This window comes from Narcine bancroftii, chromosome 2 (genome assembly GCF_036971445.1).
Source record: "Narcine bancroftii isolate sNarBan1 chromosome 2, sNarBan1.hap1, whole genome shotgun sequence".
Lineage (NCBI taxonomy): Eukaryota > Metazoa > Chordata > Chondrichthyes > Torpediniformes > Narcinidae > Narcine > Narcine bancroftii.
The window spans coordinates 109,911,286-109,936,106 of record NC_091470.1 but is presented as its reverse complement, the minus strand read 5'-3'; the positions used below and the strand labels follow the sequence as shown (position 1 = coordinate 109,936,106).

The window sequence follows — 24,821 nt, the reverse complement described above, 5'->3', positions numbered from 1 at the left end:
TGCACTGTGGAGAGCATTCTGGCTAGTTGAATCACTGGTATGGACGTGCCAATGACAGGACAAGAAAAATCTACAGATAATTGTGAACTTGGCCAATCCCATCACGAGCATCTATCTTCACTTTTTTAAGAACATCTACAAGAAGCGGTCTCTTAAGAAAGCAGCCTCTATCCTCAAGGACCCCCACCACCCAGGCCATGCCCTCTTCACACCGCTACCATCAGGAAGGAAGGAGGTACAGGAGCCTGAAGATGAACAGCCAGCAGCACAAATACAGCATTTTCTCCTCTCCTATTAGATTTCTGAATGAACAATGAACTACAGACACTATCTCACTTTATCCCACTTTGATAGAATTTAGAGATGATTATTTGTTGATATTTGTAGAAGAAATATGAAGCTATGACCAGAGGTAAAGAATGTGGCAAATGATAAAGATTTGCGATTCCTTCATGTAATGGTACAGAACACGTAATATTACGAAATTGCCTTCTGCCTGCCTTAAGGCAGACAAAGAGTTGCCATTAGTGTTGCCCAACGCCCCTTACAGTCCTTCAGAACAATGGTATATCTGTGGATTCACCCCCAGTGCAGCCGCAAAGACTCCTGTTTGATCCATCGGCAATCTGAGCTCCAGATCCAAACTTCTGGCACAATCAAGGTCTTCAACAACCTCCCCACCCACCACCCCCCCCCCCCCCCAACTTCTTCAGTCGGCTTTCTTTCCCTCAGCACCCTCTCGAATCCCGACTCTGATACCTGGTTCTGGTGAGCCCATCTCTAGCAGCCCGCAGCCCATGCAGGTCCCCCGAGTGGAAGTCTCCCGCAGCCCATGTGAGTCTCTCGGCTGCTGAGCCCTTCCGCCAGTTCACTGCCTTAGACACCAAGTGAGCCTCACAGTGAAATGGATTGCATGAGGCTCCAGCAACGATAAAAGTGTTCAACAATGAGGACAGAAATAATAAAGACAATAAATAATGGGAAAGAGCTTCTGAAAGGCTTTTTTATCATCGTCCCTTGGTTTAGAAAGGGAGTCAGATTTCCAGAGATCAGAGCTCAGAGGATTCAAAGGAGGTTCACTGGGATGATTCGGGAAATGAAAGGGTTATCATACGAAGAGCATTTGACAGCTCTTGGCCTGTACTTGCTGAAATTTGGGAGAATGAGGGGGGAATCTCATTAAAACATTTCAAATTTTGAAAGATAGGGACAAAGTAGATGTAGAAAGGTTGTTTCCCATGGTGGCACAAGAGGGCACAACTTCAGAATTAAAGGTTGTCCGCTTAGAACAGAGATGCGGAGGAATTTCTTCAGCCAGAGGGTGGTAAATCTGTGGAATTTATTGCCACAGGTGGTTGTGGAAGCCACACTACTGGGTATATTAAGGCAGAGATTCATAAGTTCTTGATTAGTCAGGGCATCAAAGGTTATGGGGAGAAGGCCAGGCAGTGGGGCTGAGTGGGAAAATGGATCAGCTCACGATTAAACGGCAGGGCAGACTCAATGGGCTGAATAGCCTATGGTCTAATGGTCAATTCCTGGCCTTTCCTTCAAGGTGCAGAGAATATTTCTGGCTGCTCTCCTCACTGCTAACACGTCGACCTGATCCCACTCTGAGAAAATGTTCTGCAATGCTGACCATAACTAAAGTGGTCTCAGAGATTAAGTTTCTTCAGTGAGTGGATGAAAGGATAAGAGATGAGCGTGTTACATTTCTGTGTAACTGATTGGGAGGAATAAGCAATCAGAATATGCTGAAGGCAAAAGCATCCTCAATTACCACCTTGCATGGCAAGTATCAGAATAATTACAGCTGAATTAAGGGCCTTGCTGGGGTCAGTGCAAAGCCTTATTTGGTGCTCTCCCCAGGCTATCAGTCAATCTTGGAAACTTATGAAAATGTGAAATTCAATTTCACAGCTAACTTAATCCTTCCAGCACCTTCCAGCCTGCTTGATGTGTACAGGCTTACAAATTCCAACTGCTATATATTTGTTTAAACTAGCACCTGGCATTTCATAAGTCCTGTGAGTCTCATCATTCCCAGAACAATACTCATGGGGAAATCTTATTGAAGTGTCACCTAATCCCCATATCATAAAGGATGATATTTGAACATATACCTGGTCTCTGAATCAGCTGTCAATTACTGTCTGTCGCAATTGAGAAGCTGGTGGCATATTTTTCTTTGTCTGACTCAGAGTCCGTCAGACCTTATGATTCTATCCCCAGAGAGTGCAATCTGGGACAATGGTCAAGATGTACTAATTATACTTAGTTACCTTGGTGTAGTGAAGGAAAGTTATAAGATTCAAGATTCCTTTATTGTCATGCAATAAAAACAGTGCAATACTACAGGGAATTGCTTTCGTCTGCCGTAAAGCAGACAGATTCGCCATCAGCAGAAGTTGGCTGAAGCGCCTTTTACAGTCAGAGAATGAGAAGCAAAAGAGGTTCCCCCCAGAGTCACCAAGTGTCCGTGGATTCTCCTCCAGAGCTGCTGCATCTCCTGCAGCAACATAGGGTCCAGTCCAAACCATCAGAGCCTGAGCTCCAGATCTGATCAGGAAGCCTTCAGTGTCCTCAGCACCCTCTCGCATCCCAATTCCAATACCTGGTACCCCTTCGAGTCAGTCTCCAGCAGTCTGGCGCTTGTTTGAATCGTTTGACCACAGTTGCTAACAGCCTGTGCAGGTTCCTCATCTCGAGTTGCCAACAGCGTCGCCGCCTGTGTACTCTTCAACTGCAGAACCCTTCACTGGTCCGCTGCCATGGTCACTGTCTGGTGGGTCGTCTCCACTGCTTTTCCTTCTCAAATGGGGATGTTCTCCCCATTTTCTGGTGCCTGCACCAGAACTCTGCTTCCCTGGAGTCTTCAACCGCAGAACAAGTATCATGGGACTATAAAATATATTCATTCAGCATAGATTAACCTGCACCCCCATAGATTTTGAGCAGTGGGAGGAAACCAGAGCCCATGGGGAAAACCCACACAGACACAGGAAGAACATACCAACTCCTTACAGACAGTGCGGGGTTCAAATCCAGGTCCTGATGGCTGGCGCTGGTGCTAACCCATGCCATCCTGGGCTCTATCTCGTCCTATGAACTGAAGGCAAGGCAAATGATGGCTCCTCCCTTGATGACACTTCAAATACAGCAATGAGCAGTGAACTGCAAAATACAGCAAAGATGAACGGGAAGCCCCCCCAAATGATGCTGAGGATAAGAAGCTAAAAGTGACTGTAACCCTGACCTCCTTTTGGAAAGCAGTCAAGGCTCATGAAGAGATGAAAGGCATTAGTGAAAACAATTAGTTTCTTGTTTGAGTGCTGGCTGTTTAAATTGCTGTGTTACACAAAGCCTATTTATTTTTCAAACCTCCTAATTTTGAAGTAAAAATCTTATTTCAAATGACATTTGTGTGTTGCACTACTGTTGACATTACTTGAAGGAATGTTACACTAGTACAAATAAGAAACTGAATTTCCCAAAAGGCATTAAGGGACGCAGAAACATAAACAGAATTGTCACTTCCAGGTTAACTCATTTTCCACAAAATGCAGCACCACACTTCTTTTTGGAGTCTGTGAGCAAATTTCCAGCCAATATTTTATGCACATGAATGCCGTGTTACACTAAAACTCGTATTTTCCAAGTTCAAAACTTTCTTCCACAAAAATGCCTTGTCACCTGCATCACAAGGTGGTACAGTTGCTGCAGAGAAATGGATCATAGGTTAATCTACAGGACCATAAGAGTGGTAGACTACAGTCTCCCTCCCCCTGCCCCCACCCACCCACCCCCCTCCACTGGGATTATTGTCTGAAGAGGGCAGGCAAAATCGTAGAGGACCCTTCCACCCTGCACACAGGATCTTTCAACTGTCAGGGAAGAGAGCCAGCACCACCAGGCTGAGGAACAGCTTCTTCCCATGGGCAGTGAGAACGCTGAACGACCAAAGGAACTGCTCACACTGACCATCCGAGACTCTCATTTGTACAAAACAATATTTTTATTTATAAATACTTGTCCAGCATATGTATTGTTTGTGTGTGTGTGTGTGTGTGTGTGTGTGTGTGTGTGTGTGTGTGTGTGTGTGTGTTATGTCTGGTGGTGTGTCTGCATGTTCACTGTGGACCAGAGAACTCTACCTCTTCGGTTTGTACTTGTGCAATCAGATGATGATAAGCTTGACTAATACACAGAAGTGCTGGAGAAACTCAGCAGGTACCGCAGCATCCATATAAGTCAAAGATATACAGCCGACGTTTCAGGCTGAACTTCTCCAGAACTTTTGTGCATTAACTACAATCTCAGTAACTGCCAATGTTCTAGTTTCACTGCTTGTCACCTGAAAACCTTTTTTTTTTGTAATTCTTTATTTATCGCTCTATGAACCATATCAACCAATATATTTACAGATGCATCTCTTTAAATATTCACAGTGACATTTTCTCTCTTTTTTTTACCCATCCTTCCCTTCCCACCCCCCTCCAAAAACAGTAAATAATGGACATAAAAAATACAATAAAACAATATCTTTATACAAAAGAAATACAAACAAAAAAGACGTATCATCTACTTATTCACATTAAATCTGATCATGTTTATCTTCTTATCATTTTAGGTGGTGGTGGTCCTAGGCCTGCTCTTTCTGTTATGTTCCATATATGGTTCCCAGGTTTCCCCAATCATTATAACTTTGTCTTTTAAATTATATGTGATTTTTTTTCCCAATGGGATACACTTAAACTTGGTTATATATTCCATTAATGTTTATAGTCATTTAGTCCAACGTGGCCATCTTATATCTTTATTTTCACTTCTTTTCCACCTCACCACCTCCATCCCTTTTTTCCATTACTGTTTTTTAAGTTTTCCTTCTTAATCTCAATATATGACAACACATTTAAGACATGAAATACCCCAACAATCCCCACAAGCAATAACCCTTTAACCCCAAATGAACCTCCCCTCCTTGGATTGCCTCCTGTCCCTTGACGGCAACCACAACTCCCCTTTCCATTCAGTTTGCGAAATTACTCGCAAGTGTCAACCGATTTTGCAGTGACCCTTATTCTCCCACCCCCAGGTCTCCCCCCAGAGAACACTATTTTCCTATACTTATAACAAAGCTCTCTCTATTTTTCTTCCTTCTTCTCCTTCTCTTATCCATCTTTAAATCTTTATATATACATTATCTTTACTTTATTTTTATTACATATTTTTGTATATTTTCTTGCCAGTCATCCTTCTTGTCACTCCTCCTCCTCTCTTCTCCTGTCCTGCAAATGTTCAGCAAATTCTTGGGCTTTCTTTGGGTCCGAGAACAGTCTATTTCGTTCCCCAGGAATGAATACTTTGAGTACCGCTGGATGTCTTAATATAAAGTTATACCCTTTCTTCCATAAGATTGTTTTCGCTGTGTTAAATTCATTCTTCTTCCTTAAAAGTTCGAAGCTTATGTCCGGGTAAAAAAATTTTTTTTGTCTCTTATATTCCAACGGCTTATTGTCTTCTCTAACCTTCTTTCTTAACTACTACATATGTTTTCTCTTGTTGTATGTCTTAGAAGTTTTACCAATATGGATCTCAGTTTTTGATGCGGTGGCAGTTTCAGTACTAGCGCTCTATGCGCCCTTTCGATTTCTATTTCTTCATGTGAGTCTGTTATTCCCAGTACCTTCGGGATCCATCCTTTTATAAATTCCTTCATATCTGATCCTTCTTTGCCTTCTTTCAGGCCCACTATTTTTATGTTGTTTCGCCTACTGTAGTTTTCCAAAATGTCAATTTTTTGTGACAATAAATCTTGTCTCTTTTATTTTTTTTCGCTCTCTTCCAACTTTCCTCTTAAATCATTTATCTCCATTTCTATAGCATCTTCTCGTTCCTCCACATTTTCTACTCTTTTCCCTATTTCAGTCATGACCAACTCTAAGCTTTGCATTCTGTCTTCAGCTCTTTTCATTTTTCTTTTCATTGAACTAAATTCTAAAGATAGCCATTCTTTTAATGACCTCATTTGTTCTTTGAAAAAGGCTTTATCTAAACTTTGTCCTTCTATTTTACCTTCTTCTTTCCTTTGAAATTCTTGATCTTCTTCCTCCTCTTTTTCTGTGTCTGTATCTATGTCTGTGTCATCTTCTTTTCTTCTCTATATCTTTGTATCTTCATCCTTCTCTGGTGAGCTGCTTCTGTATCCTTGCTGGGCCTCCAGGTGGTGTGTCTCCTGTTGTTGGGCCTCCTGCTGCAGGTCAACCCGTTGTTGGATCTCCCGCTGCAAGTCGACCCGCTGCTGGGCCCCCTGCTGCAGGCCCACCCACTGCTGGGTCTCCTGCCGCAGGTCATCCCCCTGCCGGTCGCCCCGTTTCCGCTCATCCTCTTCCCGCCCTTCATTCTCTTTCTCACCATTCTTCTTTTCTTCTTTCTTCTTTACATCCCCCAGCCAAACGCCCCGATACTGGGCGTCTCTCAGCTGGCCGCTCCGCAGCTGGCCACTCCTCAGTTGAATCCCCCTCCCATTGGCGTTAACCTTTTCTTTTACTGGCGCACTGCACATGTGCAACTCTTCGCGCATGCGCAGTTGCGCACCTCTTCTTGGCTCTGAGAGCCATTTTTGGAGTCCACCAGTCAGGAGGATCTCCTCTGGGGACTCACCAACACCGGAGATCGGCTGCTCCTCTCCACAGTGGCTCTCTGCTCCGACGTGCAGGTAAGGCCTTCTTCTTTCTTCTCCAGTGATTTTCCTTCTTCTCTTTTCTCTGTTATTCTTATTTTTTCTCTTTTGGGTGCCATCTTCTGTCTCTTCTCTGTAACTTTATCTTTCTCTTCCTGTATTTTATGTTTATTGAGCTCTGTTTTTTCACACTTTTTTTTTTCTCTGGAGAGGGCTGTTTCCACCCGACCAGCCACTACTCCATCACGTGACTCCCCAACCTGCCTGCAAACTTTCTTGAGTGAACTGCACTGTTGTCATTGGGATTTTCACAATTAAGCAAAAATCAAAATTTGGAACTTTCATGATTTAACAGAAGCCAAACATAACCCGTGGTCGGGGCAGTCAGTATGTACAAGCCTTGGCATGTGACCTGATCTGAAAAGAAGCATTTGATCAGTTCAGCAAATCACCTTGGATCAACTTCTCTCCCGGGATTGGATGGCTGTGGTTCTGTCTATTTCTGTTCTGGGCTGACAGCTGCCAATCACCAGATTAAGTGTTCTCCCACAGCGTTGTGGGTAACACAAAAGAAAAACGGATTCATCAGAACCACATGTTTCTGGCCAATTAACTCCTGACTTTTTTCACAACAGATCCACTTTCTGGGTAAACAGACAGTAATAGAGTGCTGAGATAGCCAACAATAATTCAAAACAAATGGTTTCAGCAGGGATCATCTTACACAGTGACACCACACAGGAATCCCAACCAGTTTACAATACCTATTTTGGTAGAGAATTTAATAGTCTGATTGGACCTAAGAAGAACCTACCAAAGCATGTACAAAATGAATTCCAGTGGAGTTTCCACACTGAATATTTAAGCGTGTTCTTCAATCACTCAGCTGCATGATCCACTGTCACTCATTCTGAGAGTATCGTCAGAATGTGGATGGGTAGAGTCATAAAGAGAAACAGCATGGAAACAGTCCCTTTGGCCCATTGTCCATACTGACCTACAATCACCAATTTTTCAGTACATTATTTTAATTCAGATGTACAACATGATAACAGGCCCATGATACCATGACGCTCAATTACACCCAATTGACTTACAACGCCCGATAGGTTTTTGAAGAGTGGGAGGAAACCGGAATACCCAGAGGAAACCCATGCAGACATGGGGAGAACGTACAAACTCCTTACAGACAGCACGGGATTTGATCCCCGGTTGCTGGTTTTGTAAAAATGTTGTGACAACTGCTACACTAACTGTGTCACCTTTCTTCATTGATCCAATCTTGCAATAAATTTTAGTGAATAAGATGGGTTTCATGGTATGTAACTTTGGAACATGACAAGTCAAGTTTATTGTTGTCTGATTGAAAAAGTACAACCTGATGAAACAGTGCTTTCTGGTTCTCGGTACACACAGACACAGAAATAACACACAGACAAGCAATACATATAACGTGCTATGTCTCCAAATTTAAAAAAATACACTAATCTAACACCAGGCAGAACAAGATTTTTTTTCGCAAAGCTTCGAATTATTTTTTTTCAAAGAGAACTCAGCTTTATTGACAATGGCACTTCAATCTAAAGTTTAATCACTGCTTGAGATGAGATCATTTTTTCCTCTTGTTTAGTCACAAGGTGCTTACGCATAGCGATTGGAGCTCACACTTTTCTGTTGTGCACTGTGTGCGGATCTAGTGCCCAAATGAGTGATCGAAGATCCACAGAACATATCTCTCTCTTTGGCTTGGCTTCGCAGACGAAGATTTATGGAGAGAGATAATGATACAGAAAAGGACCAGGTTTCAGATTTATTGTCCGAGTATGCACATGACATCACGTACAACCCTGAGATTCTTTTCCCTGCAGGCGAGGCAGAATCACCACTTATTGATAGTGCAAATAAAAATTGTATTCAATGTACACATGTAAACAGATAAAGAAATGTAAACAAACTGTGCAATGCAGAGAGATTTTTTTTAAATCAGTAGAGTTCTCAACTGAGGCCCTGATTGAGTTTGTTGTTGAGGAGTCTGATGGTGGAGGGGGAGCAGCTGTTCCTTCAGCCCTTGTTTCTGTGCCAGACATGATGCCCAACCTGTTGCTTGCACCCGATAGATTTCCCACCATCCTCTTCATATTCTTGTGTCTACCTGAGAGCCTCCAACCCTGCTACAGGTGCTCCCCTACTTATGATGGTCTGACTTACAATTTTTCAAAGTTACGATTGTTCGAATCCGTACTTTCAATTTCAAATTCCGATCTGGTCCCATGCTTGCAATATGCGGATATGAGAGTGAAATTGATAGCCCTGTCCTCACCATCCAGCAATTAATTTTAGTTCAATGCTTCAAGCATTCTTTATGTCCAGTGTGCTTTCAGGTGTGTACATTAATGTTTTTTTCAGTGTGGAATATAGGTATCCAACATTTAATTTTTAAAAATGGTAGGTGCAGTATATTTTACCATTTATAATTTTTTTCAACCCATGATAGATTTGCCACAACGCAACCCCATTGTAAGTTGAGGAGAACCTGGTATTATATCTGCCTCCAGTCTGTTCCAGGCACCCACCGCTCACTGTGATCTGCGAAAAATAAAACAAATTAATAAATGGGGAAAAATGAGCAAAAGGATTATCACACTAGATCATGTAGCCAATAAGAGCAGAAACAGGCTATTCAGCCCATCGAGTCTGCCCTATCATTTAATCATGAGATGATCCATTTTCACACTTAGCCCCACTGCCCAACCTTCTTCCCAAAACCTTTGAAACCCTGGCTAATCAAGAACCTATCAATCTCTGCCTTAAATACACCCAATGACCTGGCCTCCACAACTGCCTGTGGCAACAAATTGCACAGATTCGCCACCCTCTGGCTGAAGAAATTGCTCCACATCTTTGTTCTAAGCAGAAGGCCTTCAGTCCTGAAGTGGTGCCTTCTTGTCCTGGATTCTCCCACCATGGGAAACAATCTTTCTAAATCTACTCTGTCCATGCCTTTCAACATTTGAAATTCCCCCTCATGCCCCTAAATTCCAACAAATACAGTTCAAGAGCGGTCAAATGCACCTCATACGATAATCCCTTCATTCCTGGAATCATCCTTGTGAACCTCCTCTGAACTCTCTCCAACATCATTCCATCCTTTCTTAAATGAGGAGCCGAAAACTTTGGCGGTGACCTGTTCATCATTTGAAATTCCCCCTCATGCCCCTAAATTCCAACAAATACAGTTCAAGAGCTGTCAAATGCACCTCATATGATAATCCCTTCATTCCTGGAATCATCCTTGTGAACCTCCTCTGAACTCTATCCAACATCATTCCATCCTTTCTTAAATGAGGAGCCGAAAACTTTGGCGGTGACCTGTTCTGAGCCTTGGGGCCCATCTGTCTTTAAATTATTTCTTAGACTTTTAAGTAAATTAACATCATTGTGTAATACTGCCTCTTCAACTCAAAATCAACTTTAGTTAGAAATAACAATTTTTTATTATCAGGCTGTGGGAGAACCGGATTCCAGGCACTCAGTGACTTTTTGCTTGTCTTTCTCTCATACGGTAAGGAGTTCCGGGCAACACTAATGGTGGCCTTACGGAGGCAGAAAGCAATTTTGTGTAATATTACAAGTCCTGTACTATTACATGACAAAAAAGAAATCTTGATTATCAAAGACAGGGTATTTATGCTTCCAATTTCCGTCAACTCTATCCTGCTGGTTAAAATTTTCTTAAACCACATTCACAGTCATTCATTATTGGCCTCCTCCATTTGTTTAATTCAACTCTATTTAAGAATTGTTCCTATTCCGCTTAATTTAGCAGAAGCCACTAAATCTTTGATACCAATCAGTAATTATCATTCATTCTACCATTTTAAGCAATAAAGATCAGATTATTTAATGCTGCATCTAATAACTGGAACTCTTCATCCTTCATTTTCACCAAAGGATCTCAATGGTCCCAGAGGTGGCCTCTCACATGCCCTTCAAGAGCAATCAGCGACGGTCACCAAATGCTGGCATCGTCCATGATATTCACATCCCATAAATGAACGAATTGATCCTTTGCCTTTAAATGTATGTAAGACATTTTGGGCCATCACGGGTTAGAGTAGTGGTTAGTGTGACACTGTTACAGCGCCAGTAACTGGGGGTTCGAATCCAGCACTGCCTGTAAGAATGGCAGGCTCTGCCATTGTAGGGCATCATTGAATGGCAGGCTCTGCCATTGTAGGGCATCATTGAATGGCAGGCTCTGCCATTGTAGGGCATCATTGAATGGCAGGCTCTGCCATTGTAGGGCATCATTGAATGGCAGGCTCTGCCATTGTAGGGCATCATTGAATGGCAGGCTCTGCCATTGTAGGGCATCATTGAATGGCAGGCTCTGCCATTGCAGGGCATCATTGAATGGCAGGCTCTGCCATTGTAGGGCATCATTGAATGGCAGGCTCTGCCATTGCAGGGCATCATTGAATGGCAAGCTCTGCCATTGCAGGGCATCATTGAATGGCAGGCTCTGCCATTGCAGGGCATCATTGAATGGCAGGCTCTGCCATTGCAGGGCATCATTGAATGGCAGGCTCTGCCATTGCAGGGCATCACTGAATGGCAGGCTCTGCCATTGTAGAGCATCATTGAATTGTTGTCTCTTGTGCTCTTTACTTAACTCTCCGCTCCTAAAACAGTCGCAAGACCACTTTTTCGCCTTGCTCCAGGAAAATTGATGAAAAGTACCTTGCTATTTGTCGTGATCATCTGCTATATCCTCCCAATACACCGTGTTGCTATTTAAGGATCTCATGTCACGTTTGCAGAGGTCCTTGAAGCAAAGCTGGGTCAATGCTCCTCTTGCCTATTGCTAGTTCTCCGTAGAGGATGTCCTTTACCATCTTTCGTGCGACGAACGTGGCCCAACCAACACAGTCTGTGTTGTCTTAAAAGCATGAACACTGTGGGAAGTCCAGTGTGGGAGAGGACCTCAGAATTTGGGACTTTGTCTCTCCAGGTGGTGCCAAGGACATGGCAAAGGCAGAGATATGGAGGGCTATGAAATGGGTGCAGGTCAGCGGGACTGGACAGAAAAATGGTTCGGTATGGACTAGAAGGGCTGAAGGGGCCTGCTTCTGTGCTGTAATGCTCTATGGTTCTAATGAAAAAAAGTAATCCACAGTCATCAAGAATAGTAAAGTGACACACTTCCGCAAATTGACCTGCTGATTTCCCTTTATTACATCCCTGGGATGCCTTGTGTCACAGACAACAGGAAATTAATGGATGCAAAATAAGTTTCCTCGTTAGACAGCAGTAATCCTGAGTACTTAGCAAACAGTTTGTACTGAAATAGCCGTGAAGGCCCAGACAGTAGAATCCCTGAGATTCCTTTAACAATTCCCATTGTTACACATTTTAATTTATGTGACGTCTCCCCAGTGACTGGCTTAGCTTCCATGCCTGTTGCCATGCGATGCTTGTGAGCTCAAACACGAGCTCACCAATGACAGCTAGGTCAGAAAATAGTTGCAACGTGGCCACTTTTGGCTCCAGATGATATTTCTATTGGCCGAAAGCCAAGTTGATTGCTGAATTGGCCACATGTCAGCAGGAGCACGATCTCTTTGGCCAAATACCTTTCCAATTCGGTCTAAGCCATGCACTCTTGGGCTGATCCCTCTACAATTCTCTTTCTTTTCGTGAGATGAGTGCTTTACTGAGAACAGCCAATGAGCTAGAATCCAATTAAAGCAAGTCAAATTCGCAGTGTCGTCAAGGCTGGGACTGAACGAAGAAGTGCCTGACTCTAAGATGATTTACAAGGGTTTAAGCTCTCTCAATGCAATTCCCATTGAGCGCCGACAAATTTAGCACGATGATACACTAAATTGGTAATGTTACTCTTTGATATCACAGGAGATTGATGTGAGAAAAGTCATGCTGATTGATTTTTGAGGACATTGTTTAAAATAGCAGAACACTAATGCACGGAACATTCACAAGCTAATCTTCGTACACATAATTATAAACAACCATTTCCTTGTGTTTTTATACCAATACAAAACCTCTTTTTCTTTTGATTGTGTCATCTGTAGCAATGATAAAATGACAATGATAAAATGACAATGATAAAATGTAAAATGAAACTGGACAAATTTCATCCCCACTACCTCAAGTTGCTTTGATGTGTCAACTTGTACAAGTGGCCTCTGTCCTTTATCTATCTGGCTGCATGACGCATTGCAAGGCACTCAACAGTGAAACAATGCACTTCAAATATGGCACAGTTAGCGCGATGCTGTTACAGTGACAGCAACCCATGTTCGAACCCCAGCGGAGTTTGTACGTTCTCACCGTGACTGCGTGGGTTTCGTCCGGGTGCTTCGGTTTCCTCCCATCCTTCAAAACATACAGGGGTTTTAGGTCAATTGGGTGTAATTGGGCAGAACCAGGCTCGTGGGCTAGGAGGGCCTGTTACTGTGCTGTTTGTCTACATTTAAAATTAAAAATTTTAAAACTACAAAATTGCAGAGAACCATTTTTCAAGGCAAGGTGAGAAGGGAAGGCCTGGACGTGCTGGAAATCAAATGGAACAGCATCAGTAAAGAAGCAGGATGGGTTAGTTGCTCCTTGCCTGCTGTTCCATTCCACGAGATAATGGCTGATCCCTGACCTCAAAACTACTTCTTCCCCCAAACTCCATGCTCCTTGATTCCCAAATGTCCAAACATCTTTCCGTTTCATTCTTGCAAATGGTTGGAGTGTGTGCTAGCTGCAGTACTCCGGCTGAAATGGATGCAACGGGAGTATTTCCCCTTTGTGCGTGGGCATCTCATCCCACACCATGAACTGGGATTAGTGCCACAAGCGGCCCCCAAGAAAATGATGAAGAACGTAAACAACAAGGCTCCAGCAGTAATTCCCACAGCAGCTCATCAGTCAAAATGGACTCCCTTCTTGAAAATGACTTCTCATTCCTACGCCCTGCTTTTGGTCTGTTAGCCAATCCACAATCCCTGCAAGTATATCACGCCAAATCTCATGTGCTCAAATTCTCTTTATAAAATTGTTGTGTTAAACATTATTAAAGACCTTCTGATGTGGACTAATCAATGGAATTAAATAATACACTGTTATTTTTAAAGAAATCTTTGACCAAGAAAGGTAATTTTTCTTTTAAATTTAGACATACAGGATGGTAACAAATCCCTTCCAGTCCACAAGCCTGTACCTCCCAAATACACCAATTAACCTACAAATCCTGTAGATTTTTGGAGGGTGGGAAGAAACGAGAGCACTGGTGGAAATCTACTCTGACACAAACACCCCATAAACAGCGTCAGATTGGAACATGGGTTCCCGGCCCTGTAAAAGCATGGCACAAAACACTACCCTCCTGAATTCAAGATTCAAGATTATTTTATTGTCGGAAAATGTGATATTGCATGCTATATCCTTTAATCTACTGTAAGGCAGACAAAGATTTGCTGTCTGCAGAAATTGCCCAGAAAAGAAGCAAAGGAGAGTCCCCCCCCCGAGTCATTGATTCACCTCCAGTGCTCCCATAGCCTCTGCAGCCACACAGCCTTCAGTCCAAACCATCACCAACCCGAGGTCCAGATCCAAACCTCTGACACAATCAGGAAGCCCTCAGCACCATTTTGCATCTCAGTTCGGATACCTGGTACCCTTTCAGCCAGATTCGAGCAGTCCACAGCCTGGTCCTCAGTCGCCAGCAGCCCTCAGCCTACGTGGATTCCCTGCCTCGAGTCACCAACAGCCCACCCACTGCTGTATGTTCATCAGCCTCAGAGCCCATTGCTGGTCTGCCTCTGTGGTTACTGTCCCGTGGGATAGTCTGCTTCTCCTTCTCAAAAGGTGGGTGATATCCCCCATTTTCTGGTGCCCAGCACCAGTCCTCATAGTAGGTGCTAGTAATATTGGATCCAGCCTGCAGCTCTGGTTAGAAACAGAAGGAAAGTGACTTTCATTAGCTCCTTGCTTCGTGATATGAAAAAGTCCTCCTGCCTATCCTGACAGGTGTTCCACTTTTATTGTATCTGCTTTCATTGTATCAACAGAATTGTAGCTGCCCTATGAAAATACCCAGAGTGAAACATAGATGCAAAATGATGTCATTACTTTGGGCTGATGTGCAGCAAATGAATATCCCCAGCTGGCATCTTATTGTAGGTTCATTGGATGAGATAATAAACAGAAACACAATGTTAAGGCTCACCTTTCTGCAGAAAAAAAATCCCATTGTTTTAACCTCAAAGTTAAAGTTTCCTTGATGAAATACACGTCATCCTCAACTAATGACCTAAGCGAGTTACATCCACCTACACATACACCAAAATTTTTTTAAAACTTTACATATGCCGAGATTCTTCATTAAAGGTGGAAAAATATTTTGAAAATTTGCTTTAATACTTGGTAAAGACATGAAAATCCGACATGACTAATCCAAGTTCTGACCAATGCCTTGATTATGGTTGCAAGTTGAGGACTTACCTGTAGTAATGCGATATTTATAATATAATGAATCATTTAAAGCAGTGGGTTTTTTTTAACTTTTTCTTTCCACTCACATACCATCTTAAGTAATCCCTATGCCATAGGTGCTCTGTGATTTGTAAGGGATTACTTCAGGTGGGATTTGAGTGGAAAGAAAAAGTTTGAAAACCACTGTTTTAATCATACCTAATTGACTCGTTATGTGCATGGTTTCATAACTCCAAAGAAAATGGGCCAATGGCAATTTTTCTCAAGCAAAATATTTCAGTAACAATTGGGTCAAGAACAATGGTTCTCAACCTTTTTTTTCCACTTACATACCACCTTTAGTAATCCCTTACTAATCCTTTCATTCCCCTGTTATATAAAGATCTATCCAACCTTGTCTTAAATATATTTACTGAGGTCACCTCCACTGCATCAATGGGCAGCGAATTCCACAGATTCACCACCCTCTGGGAAAAGGAGTTCCTCCTCATCTCTGTCGTAAATCTACTATCCTGGATCTTGAGGTTATGTTCCCTAGTTCTGGTCTCCCCTACCAATGGAAGCAACTTGCCTATCTCTATCTTATCTTAATTGCAGCCAATATCGCAATCAATTGCCATATTCTGCTAGTATTGTATTCAAGCCAAAGAACCAACACTACTGGAAAATAATTTTTTGTAGGCCAATGCAGGGGTAGTTGTTGGAGGCATATTCTATGGGATTCTGCAAACTGGTGCTGGATGAGTATTTGAAAGATACAAAATTGCAGGCCATAGGGAGATCCTGGGGAAGTGGAATTAGCTGGATTGCTCATCCATTGAGTTAATACACACTCAACAGACCAAATCTAATCCTTCTGTGCCACAATGAATCTCTTTTGAAGGCAGTCTGACACTGCTTCTGTCCGTCAATCTTCACCCCTCCATGGGTCACCAAACCCCCACTGGCATTTGTCCAATTCCTCCCTCCCTGTCCATAGTACACTGGTTATCTCAATCTTGATGAAGGGTTCCAGGCATAACATTGATCATTCCTTTTCTCCCACTGGTGCTGCACAACCTGCTGAGTTCAAGTTCCAATTTATTGCCATGTGATAAAACAGTGTCATATTATACGAAACTGCCTTTTGTCTGCTGCCATCAGCAGAAATTGCCTGAAGTGCCTCTTACAGTCAGAGAAAGAGAAGCAAAAGAGAGACTCATCCAGAGTCACCAAGTGTCCGTGGATTCTCCTCCAGTGCTGCCGCAAGCTCCTCAGCCACACAGAGTCCAGTGTAAACCATCGGGAACCCAAGCTCCAGATCCGAACACGATTAGGAATCCTTCAGTGCTCTCGGCACCCTTTCGCATCCTGGTTCCTCCAGCAGATGCTTTGTTACTGAAGTTAAACTGACTGGTCTAGTTATTAAGTTTATCCTCATACCCTCTTTTGAAGAGGGTGAAACATTTTGCACCCCTGTAGCAAGAGGTACAGTAAAACCCCTGGTATCTGGCACCTACGGGGATTGATAGATAGGAACATAGGAACATAGGAAGTAGGAACAGGAGTAGGCCAAAAATGGCCCATCGAGCCTGCTCCGCCATTCAATACGATCATGGCTGATCTAATTTATGACCTAACTCTACCTACCTGCCTTCTCCCCATATCCCCTAATTCCTCTATCATGTAAAAATTTATCTAACCAAATTTTAAAGATGCAGGATAATTGAATTTTCCGGATGCTTGAGATGGCATGTTGCATGAATGACAAACTAACAGCGAGGGGCTGCCAATTTTAAACTTTCGTATGTTTTACCTGTATATCTTCCAGTTACTTGAGGCTGCCAATTGTTTGAATTTTGGATAATGGGTATTTTACAGTATTTGGTAAAGTTTTAGCAGAGACTGTAATTTCCTCTCTTATTTTGCTCAATAACCAAGTATGTATCCAATCTGGAGCAGGCAGATGATCCACTTTACATGTAGCTGAGCCTTCTGTAGCCTCCATTTTGTCAGTGTTTAATCCATCCAAGATTTAAATTGAATCTTCCTATGTTAAGATTTTCAGCCCCAGCATCTTCTTTGGGGGAAGACTGACACAAAGAACTCATTTTGTCAATCAGTCATGGTTTTTGCTTCCCTGAGTCGATTTCCTTAATTAACTCCAATCAGGGCCAACATTCATCATTGTTTTCCTTGTTGCATGCTTAAAGTGTACGCTAACCAAGAAAACCTGACAATGCTGGGGTCGAGTGTAATACACAACTGTGCTGGAGAAATTCAGCAGGTCACTGCAGCATCCAGAGGAAGTAAAGGGTAACCAACGTTTCAGGCCTGGGGTCTTCGTCAGGTATAAGAAAAAACAGGCAGGTGCCTAAAAATGCAGGAAGAAGGAAGGGGAGGAGGAGATAGCAAGTGGCTTTCAGTAGCGCTCCAAAAGGGTTACTTTTCAAGTTTCAAAGTGAAGACATACAACCATGGGATTCTTTTTCCTGCAGGCCAGCCAGAATTTTTATTTTTGTGAATCAAATTAAAATCTTTATATTTTTATTTACAGGCAGTTATAGAGAACAGCTTTAAATTTGTAGAATAAATCAAATCCTGCAAACCAGACGATCCTGATAAAAATAATTATGGGCTTCGTGTAAAATAAGCAACAATATACACAACCTGTGAATCCACAAAAGGATTTGGCGTTCGAAGAGGATTACAGTTGACATTGTGCCATTGACTGCGAGAGAAATCTTTCTTTTTAAACACAATTACAGATCACAAAGCTAAAATTCATCTCAGATTGTTCTTTCCTGGACAACGAAGATTAATGTGAAGGAGTATGACATGAGGTAATTTGGAATAACTCAGAATCAGAATTTATTGTCACGAAATTCGTTCTTTTGCGGCAGAATTACAGTGCAAATATTGTCAGAAAGTTGCTTTGAAAAATAAATAAATTATTGCAAGAATAAGAGAACGTGAGGTAGTGTCTGTGGTTCATTGTCCATTCAGAAATCTGATGGCGGAGGGGAAGAAGCTGTCATTGTGTCATTGGGTGCTCGACTTCAGGCTCCTCTACCTCCTTTCTGACGGTAGCAGTGAGGATAGAGGTTGCTTTCTTAAGGAACCCGCCTCTTGTAGAGGTCCTTGATGAAGACTGGTGCCCATGATGGCACTGGCTGAGTTAACAACCCTCTGTAGATTTTTTTCTCCTGTCCTGTGCACTGTCACCTCCATACCAGGCCGTCAGAAAGCTCTCCACGGTGCACTTGTAGAAATTTGCAAGAGTCTTTGGTGAGATACCAAATCTTCTCAAGCTCCTCACAAGGTATAGCCACTGGTGAGCCTTTTTTCATGATTGCATCGACCTGAAAGCCCCAGGACAGATCCTCGGAGATGTTGACACCCAGGAACTTGATATCCCTTGATGACCCTTAAAAAGGAAGCAGGACCAAGTTGCCCAATGATATCTCCTTCCGTGGCTTGGTATCTTTTTTGTTTTAATTTGTGAAACACTTAGGGTCAAAATAGCCCTTAATCAAAGTTGTTGAATAAAGTCATGATTCTTTTGTATCTTGGACTAATTTCAAAAGTAAAACCATGTCAAAGAAATTCTGATTGACCTGCTGCGAATGATGACTAGTCGCTGAGATCAAGAGGTTGTGGAGGGGAGGGGGGGTTCGGTTTTTGGGGGGAATGAGGGAAAGGCAATTAGCAATTGGTAGCTGGGATGTTTACACGCATTGGGAAGAGTAATCACTGTGAAACCACTGGACTGTTGTAAAAATCCACATGGTTTGCCAAGGTCCTTCATGGGGGATCTGCTGTCCTTACCCAAGATCATGTGGGATTCTAAATCCACACCAAGATGATTGACACAATCATCTGACCAGCTACATTACAGTCTGGTACGGGGACCTGAGCATAAAGCCAGGTGAAAGGTAGGGGACACAGCCCAGGTCATCACAGATGAAACCCTCCCCACCATCGAGAGCATCTACAGGGAACGCTGCTGACGGAGAGCAGCAGCAATTATCAAGGATCCATGTCACCCAGTTCTCGCTGGTACAGGCGGCACAAGGCTCGCACCCACCAGGTGTGACCCCTCTACCGTCTGACCCCTCAACAACAAACTCAATCAGGGACTCAGTTAAAGACTCTTTTGTACTTTATTGATTTTTTTTCTCTCTCTGTCTTGCACAGTCAGTTTGTTTACATTTCTTTATTTCTTTACATGCGTAGATTGAGCCCAGTGTTTGTTTTGCACAACCAACAAGTGGTAATTCCGCTTATCTGCAGGAAAAAAGAATCTCAGGGCCGTACGTACTCTGACAATTAATCCAAAATCTGAAATGGCACTCAGCAAGCCACAGCTTTAGGGCAAAGTGAGGATGGGCAGTGAAAAGTGCCAAAAATGACTTTAAAAAAAAACTTTCCTGAAACTTAGTCCACAACTTGACCAAGTTTCAAGTCTCTTCCTTGCCAACTCCCCAGATATTCCTTGCTATCCTCCAACCCGTTAAACAACCTGCCCAGATCAACTTTAGGTACACAGAGTACACTGCTTACATAGGCATTCTTAAACTGAAAGATAAGTACAAGTGCTTCACTCGGTCTATTGGGACAGCAAAATAGTTGCTCATAAATATATAAAGCGTTTTTTTTTTTCAAATCAATAGATGGATGACTTTGGAGTCTCTTAATGACAGCACGATAAGCTGCAGTCTTAATGATGGATTAATAGAAATGATATCTCACAATCATCAAGGTTAGAAATTCCCTGCAGTGTAGACCGACTCTGGTAGCGGGCAAAAGAAATATAAATTTAGTTCAAATGATTGATCAGAACACATGTGCAGTGAACCTGAATCACTGAAACACTTGTCATCCTGGCTATAAATAAGATGAGAGGTCATAGAGAAACATGAAGCCAACTTCAGAGAGTGCCACATTCCTGCAGCAGCTGTTTATTACTTTGCTAAGCTTGTGTTGTATTTTTTTAAAGCAATTAAAGATCAGGTTTACTTGGATGTTCGAGAACAAGTAATGTGGTCTCACCTTTCAGAAGATTGATGAGTTGCTTTGTAAAATGACGACGATATAAATGATGGTAAGCAATTTTTGTATTAACCATTTCGGGAAGGTGGTAGAGAATATCTTGTCCTGCAAATAGATCAATGCACAGAATTCAATGTCTTTCCCCTCAGATTTATCTGCCTCCAAAGGATAGGATTTCAATCCAAAAAAAACAGTTATCAATAAGGTGAGAATATTTCGAAAGTAAAAACCAGAAGAAATGCATCTTTTCACAGCATAAACTTAATAACACATCCCGTTTGAAATGGCATCTGCAAGTCGAGTGCCAATGCTTTGTGGAACTCAGCCAGTCTCGCTGCCTCCATCAGAGATAAAGATATATTACCAATGTTTCAGGTCTGAATCCTTTTTCAAGGTATCAGCAAAAAAAGAGGAAGGCATCTGAATGAAGATGGAAGAATGTAGGGGGAAGAGACCAGACCAACAAAAGGTATTAATTGGATATGACAAGAGGAAAGGTGAGAATTGATTTTGGCTCTGTGAAAGGAGACAGAGGGGAAAAATATATCCTTTCCTCCCATCATCGTGATCTACTGGGACCGTTGACTGAAGAGGGTGTGCGAGATCGCCAAGGACCTTCCACCCCACACACAGCATCTTTCAGCTACTCCTGTCAGAAAAGAGATACAGGAGTATCAGAGCCAGCACCACCAGGCTGAGGAACAGCTTCTTCCCCACGGACAGTGAGAACGCTGAACCACCAAAGGAACTGTTTTCACTAAGTATCAAGTCTCTCATATTGACGAAACAATATTTATTTATTTGTATCTATATATTGTAATAAATACATATTCTGCATTTGTATTGTTTGTCCATATGAGTGTTATGTCTGTTTTGCACCGAGGCCCAGAGAACACTGTTGAGTTTTGCCCAAGACTGATGCACAGAAAGTGAAAATTGCACTATCCACCTTCAATAAAACACTTTGTTTAATTTACCAGCCATCCCCCTGTATCTGAGAAAGTGATCATTGTAAATAGAGTCAGAAGTGATGTTGAATTAAACTGAAATTTAAACTCCATAACATGTAAATTCAATAGCACAGGGATGTGAACTGAGAGAGGGGGATCTGTGAGACTTATTACTGCATAATGGAACAAATAAAGCATAATAAGGCATCCAGCCACTGCATTTCCAGCTATGTTACAAGCCAAAAAAAAAAGAGATTGTGCATGAAAACATAAGACAAAATATTGGCTACATCAGAGAAATAGAAATAGATAAATTAAAGATGTTTATGTCTTTTTGCCCAGAAGGTCTTGGGCTATTATTCCATTCCATAGAACCCTCATTTGTGACCCTGGAGAATGCATTTGATCCCCTACAAGCGCATTACAATCTGCTGATAAATGAAACAATTAAAAGTTCCCATTTTTTTTCCATTCCATCAGAAGCAAGGAAAATCTTTTGATACTCTCTCACGCAGTTAAGTCCTTTAGTAGATAATTGCAGATTTGCGGAATTACTCATCAGCAATCCAATTGTTTGTGGAATCTGGGATCCAGCCTGAGGGAACAGCTTCTACACGGACAGACTTAACTCCAGAAAGGCATTTTCAAGTATGTAAAGCTTCAGAGCTACGTACCTGAAGCTAGGCCAGAAATATGGGATGACCGGTAGAGAAAGTACATGCAAGGAAGCTCAAGGATCCACAACACCCACCACACTCTATGTTCTCGCTGAGGTGCCAGTGCCACAAGACTCACCCCCCCCCCCCCCAGGTTCAGGAACAGCTGCTCCCCCCTCCACCATGAGACCCCTCAACGACAAACTCAATTAGGGGCTCATTTAAAGGCTCTGACGTGCACTTTGTTGAGTTTTTTCTCTCTGTATTGCACAGTCAGTTTGCTTATATTTCTTTATTTGTTTACATGTGTACATTGACTACAGTTTTTGCTTTGCACGACCAATAAGTGGTGATTCTGCCTCGTCTGCAGGAAAAAGAATCATACCAAACCTCTCAAATTCCAAGGAAATAGAGGCACTGACGTGCTTTGTTCACGATGTCAATGGTATGTTGTGTCCAGGAGAGATCCTCCGAGATGGTGACTCCCAAGAACGTAAATTTGATCACCCTCTCCACCTCTGATTCCCCCAATAATCATTGGATTGTATACCTCTGACTTTCCTTTCCTGGTCAACAATCAGCTCCTTAGTTTTGATGACATTGAGTGTAAAGTTATTGTTGGTGCACCATTCAGGCAAGTTTTCAATCTCCTTCCTGTAGGCTGACTCATTCCCTTCCTTTTTACAACATTTTCATACAGCATGGAAACAGGCCATTTCAGTCCATGAGCCCACGCCACCCAATTTACACCCAATTAACCTACAACCCCAATACGTTTCGAATGGTGGGAGAAAATCCGAGCCCCCGGGGAAAGCCCACACAGACATGGGGAGAATGTACAAACTCCTTACAAACAGCGCCAGATTCGAACTCCGGTCCTGATTGCTGGCGCTATCATAGTATTATGTGCTCATCTCTACCCCAATCGTGCTTCCCCAAGAAGTATGATGAAAGGGAAAATATCCTGAGACAATTTTTATTTTTGCCATCTCAGTAATTCTCTGTAGACGGCTGATTATTTCCACTTTTGGGGAGGTCATAAGGCTATCAATTGAACAATCAAATGTCATTGCCTCCAGTATGCTGAACTGGACATAGTTCCCTTTCACACAAAGTTCACCCAAGTGGAAACTGCATCGTTTTCATTTATTCACGTAACCTTCTGACGGCCATTGTGCTGCTGTCATATGCAAGTATTTTAAAGGCATTCTGTCTGCTTTCTTTGGTCCAGCACCACAAACATTTATAGAGAAGAGGCAAGCACAAGATCAAACGTGACAAACTGGGATGGCTGCATTGCTGTAGTACAGTACCACTGACAAAGGGTGCTCTCTTCTACATCCTTCATGTGAAACAATGTGTGGCAGCGGATTCAGAGCAAGGACCACCATGCCCTTCCCACTCACCCTCGAACCTCCATGGTGAATCCGCTGAACACTGGAAACAGCTTTGAAAAATCTGGGAGAAAGATTACAGAGCTCTTTAAATCAAGAAAGAAGTATGAGTGCCATAAGACTTGCCCCACCAGGTTCAGGAACAGCTAGTACCCCTCCACCAACTGACTCCTAGGAACATAGGAACATAGGAAGTAGGAACAGGAGTAGGCCAAAAAAGGCCCATAGAGCCTGCTCCGCCATTCAATACAATCATGGCTGATCTAATTTATGACCTAACTCCACCTACCTGCCTTCTCCCCATATCCCCTAATTCCTCTATCATGTAAAAATTTATCTAACCGAATTTTAAATATGTTTAATGAGGCAGCCTCAACCACTTCCCTGGTTAGAGAATTCCAAACATTCACTACTCTCTGGGAAAAACTATTTCTCCTCATCTCTGACTTAAATCTACTCCCCCGAATCTTGAGACTGTGTCCTCTCAATTTAGTTTCCCCGGCCAGCTCAAAAAACCTTCCTACATCTATCCTATCCATCCCCTTTATAATCCTATATGTTTCTATAAGATCTCCTCTCATTCTTCTGAACTCGAACGAATACAATCCTAGATGATTTCATCTTTCATCATAAGTCAACCCCTTCATCCCAGGGATCAACCTAGTCAACCTCCTCTGGACCGTCTCCAAAGCCAGTATATCCTTCCTCAAATATGGAGACCAGAACTGGACACAGTACTCCAGGTGCGGTCTCACCAGTACCTTATACAGTTGCAACATTACCTCCCTACTCCTGAATTCAATTCCTCTAGCGACAAACTATCTGAAACTCATTTAAGAACTCTTATTTGTGCACTTTATTGTATTATTTTTCCTCTCTGTATTGCACAGTTTGTTTAGATTTCTTTATTTTCTTACACATGTACATTGTGTACATTTTTTTCCACTACCAATAAGTGGCAATTCTGCCTCGCCCGCAGGACAAAGAATCTCAGGGTTGCATGTGATCTCATCTATGTACTCTGACAATAACTCCTACATTTGAAAATTTGAGGGTTTTTTTTTCATGTTATTTTACGTTGTTGTGAGGGTTGCTGGAGGAAGGTTTGTTTGACTGACTGGGGTGTTACAAGCAGAGTTGGCAAAACAAATCACACCGATCCTGACTCCGTCCTTGATTAATGTTCAGGATAGTCAGGGAAATGAACCCAGATTAATTTTTCCGCTCTAACCTAGCCTCAGGGATGGAAAAGAATTGTAATGCGCTTGATTGAAGATCAACACAAAACCCACATGTAACGACGGAAACATCTCTGTTCAGTGAGATCTCTGCTCCGCACACTCCTATGTAAAACACTTCAGATCAGCTTGCTTCTGCTGAATTGGTTCAGTGACAACAAAAATGTACAGGCTATGCAGGTTAATTGACGTAATTAAGAGCCTGTAACCATGCTGTAACACAAAATGTTCAAACAATCACAAAAACTATCTTTATGAATGATCTTGTTTCAGCACATTTGAAACAGAAGAGTTTAATATTTAAAATGAATGCTAGCTTACTCATGTATCACACCCCAAACTCAATCATCTCCTGCCAACTACAAATC

The 24,821-nt window shown here is 42.4% G+C and overlaps 2 long non-coding RNA genes across 3 annotated transcripts; one reads left to right on the top strand and one right to left on the bottom strand.

The window, feature by feature from the left end:
* Nucleotides 1-8,242: 8,242 nt before the first annotated feature.
* Nucleotides 8,243-12,591, bottom strand: LOC138752437 (uncharacterized). Of its 2 annotated transcripts, none has more exons than XR_011350638.1 (3): nucleotides 11,423-12,591; nucleotides 9,148-9,268; nucleotides 8,243-8,544 (listed from the first exon to the last, which is right to left on the bottom strand). It is a non-coding gene; the product is annotated as an uncharacterized lncRNA (long non-coding RNA). The 2 variants fall into 2 exon arrangements; XR_011350639.1 differs by having other exon boundaries at nucleotides 8,243-8,432; nucleotides 11,423-12,590.
* Nucleotides 12,180-18,134, top strand: LOC138752438 (uncharacterized). The gene is made up of 2 exons (XR_011350640.1): nucleotides 12,180-12,570; nucleotides 17,721-18,134. It is a non-coding gene; the product is annotated as an uncharacterized lncRNA (long non-coding RNA).
* The last annotated feature ends 6,687 nt before the right edge of the window (nucleotides 18,135-24,821 follow it).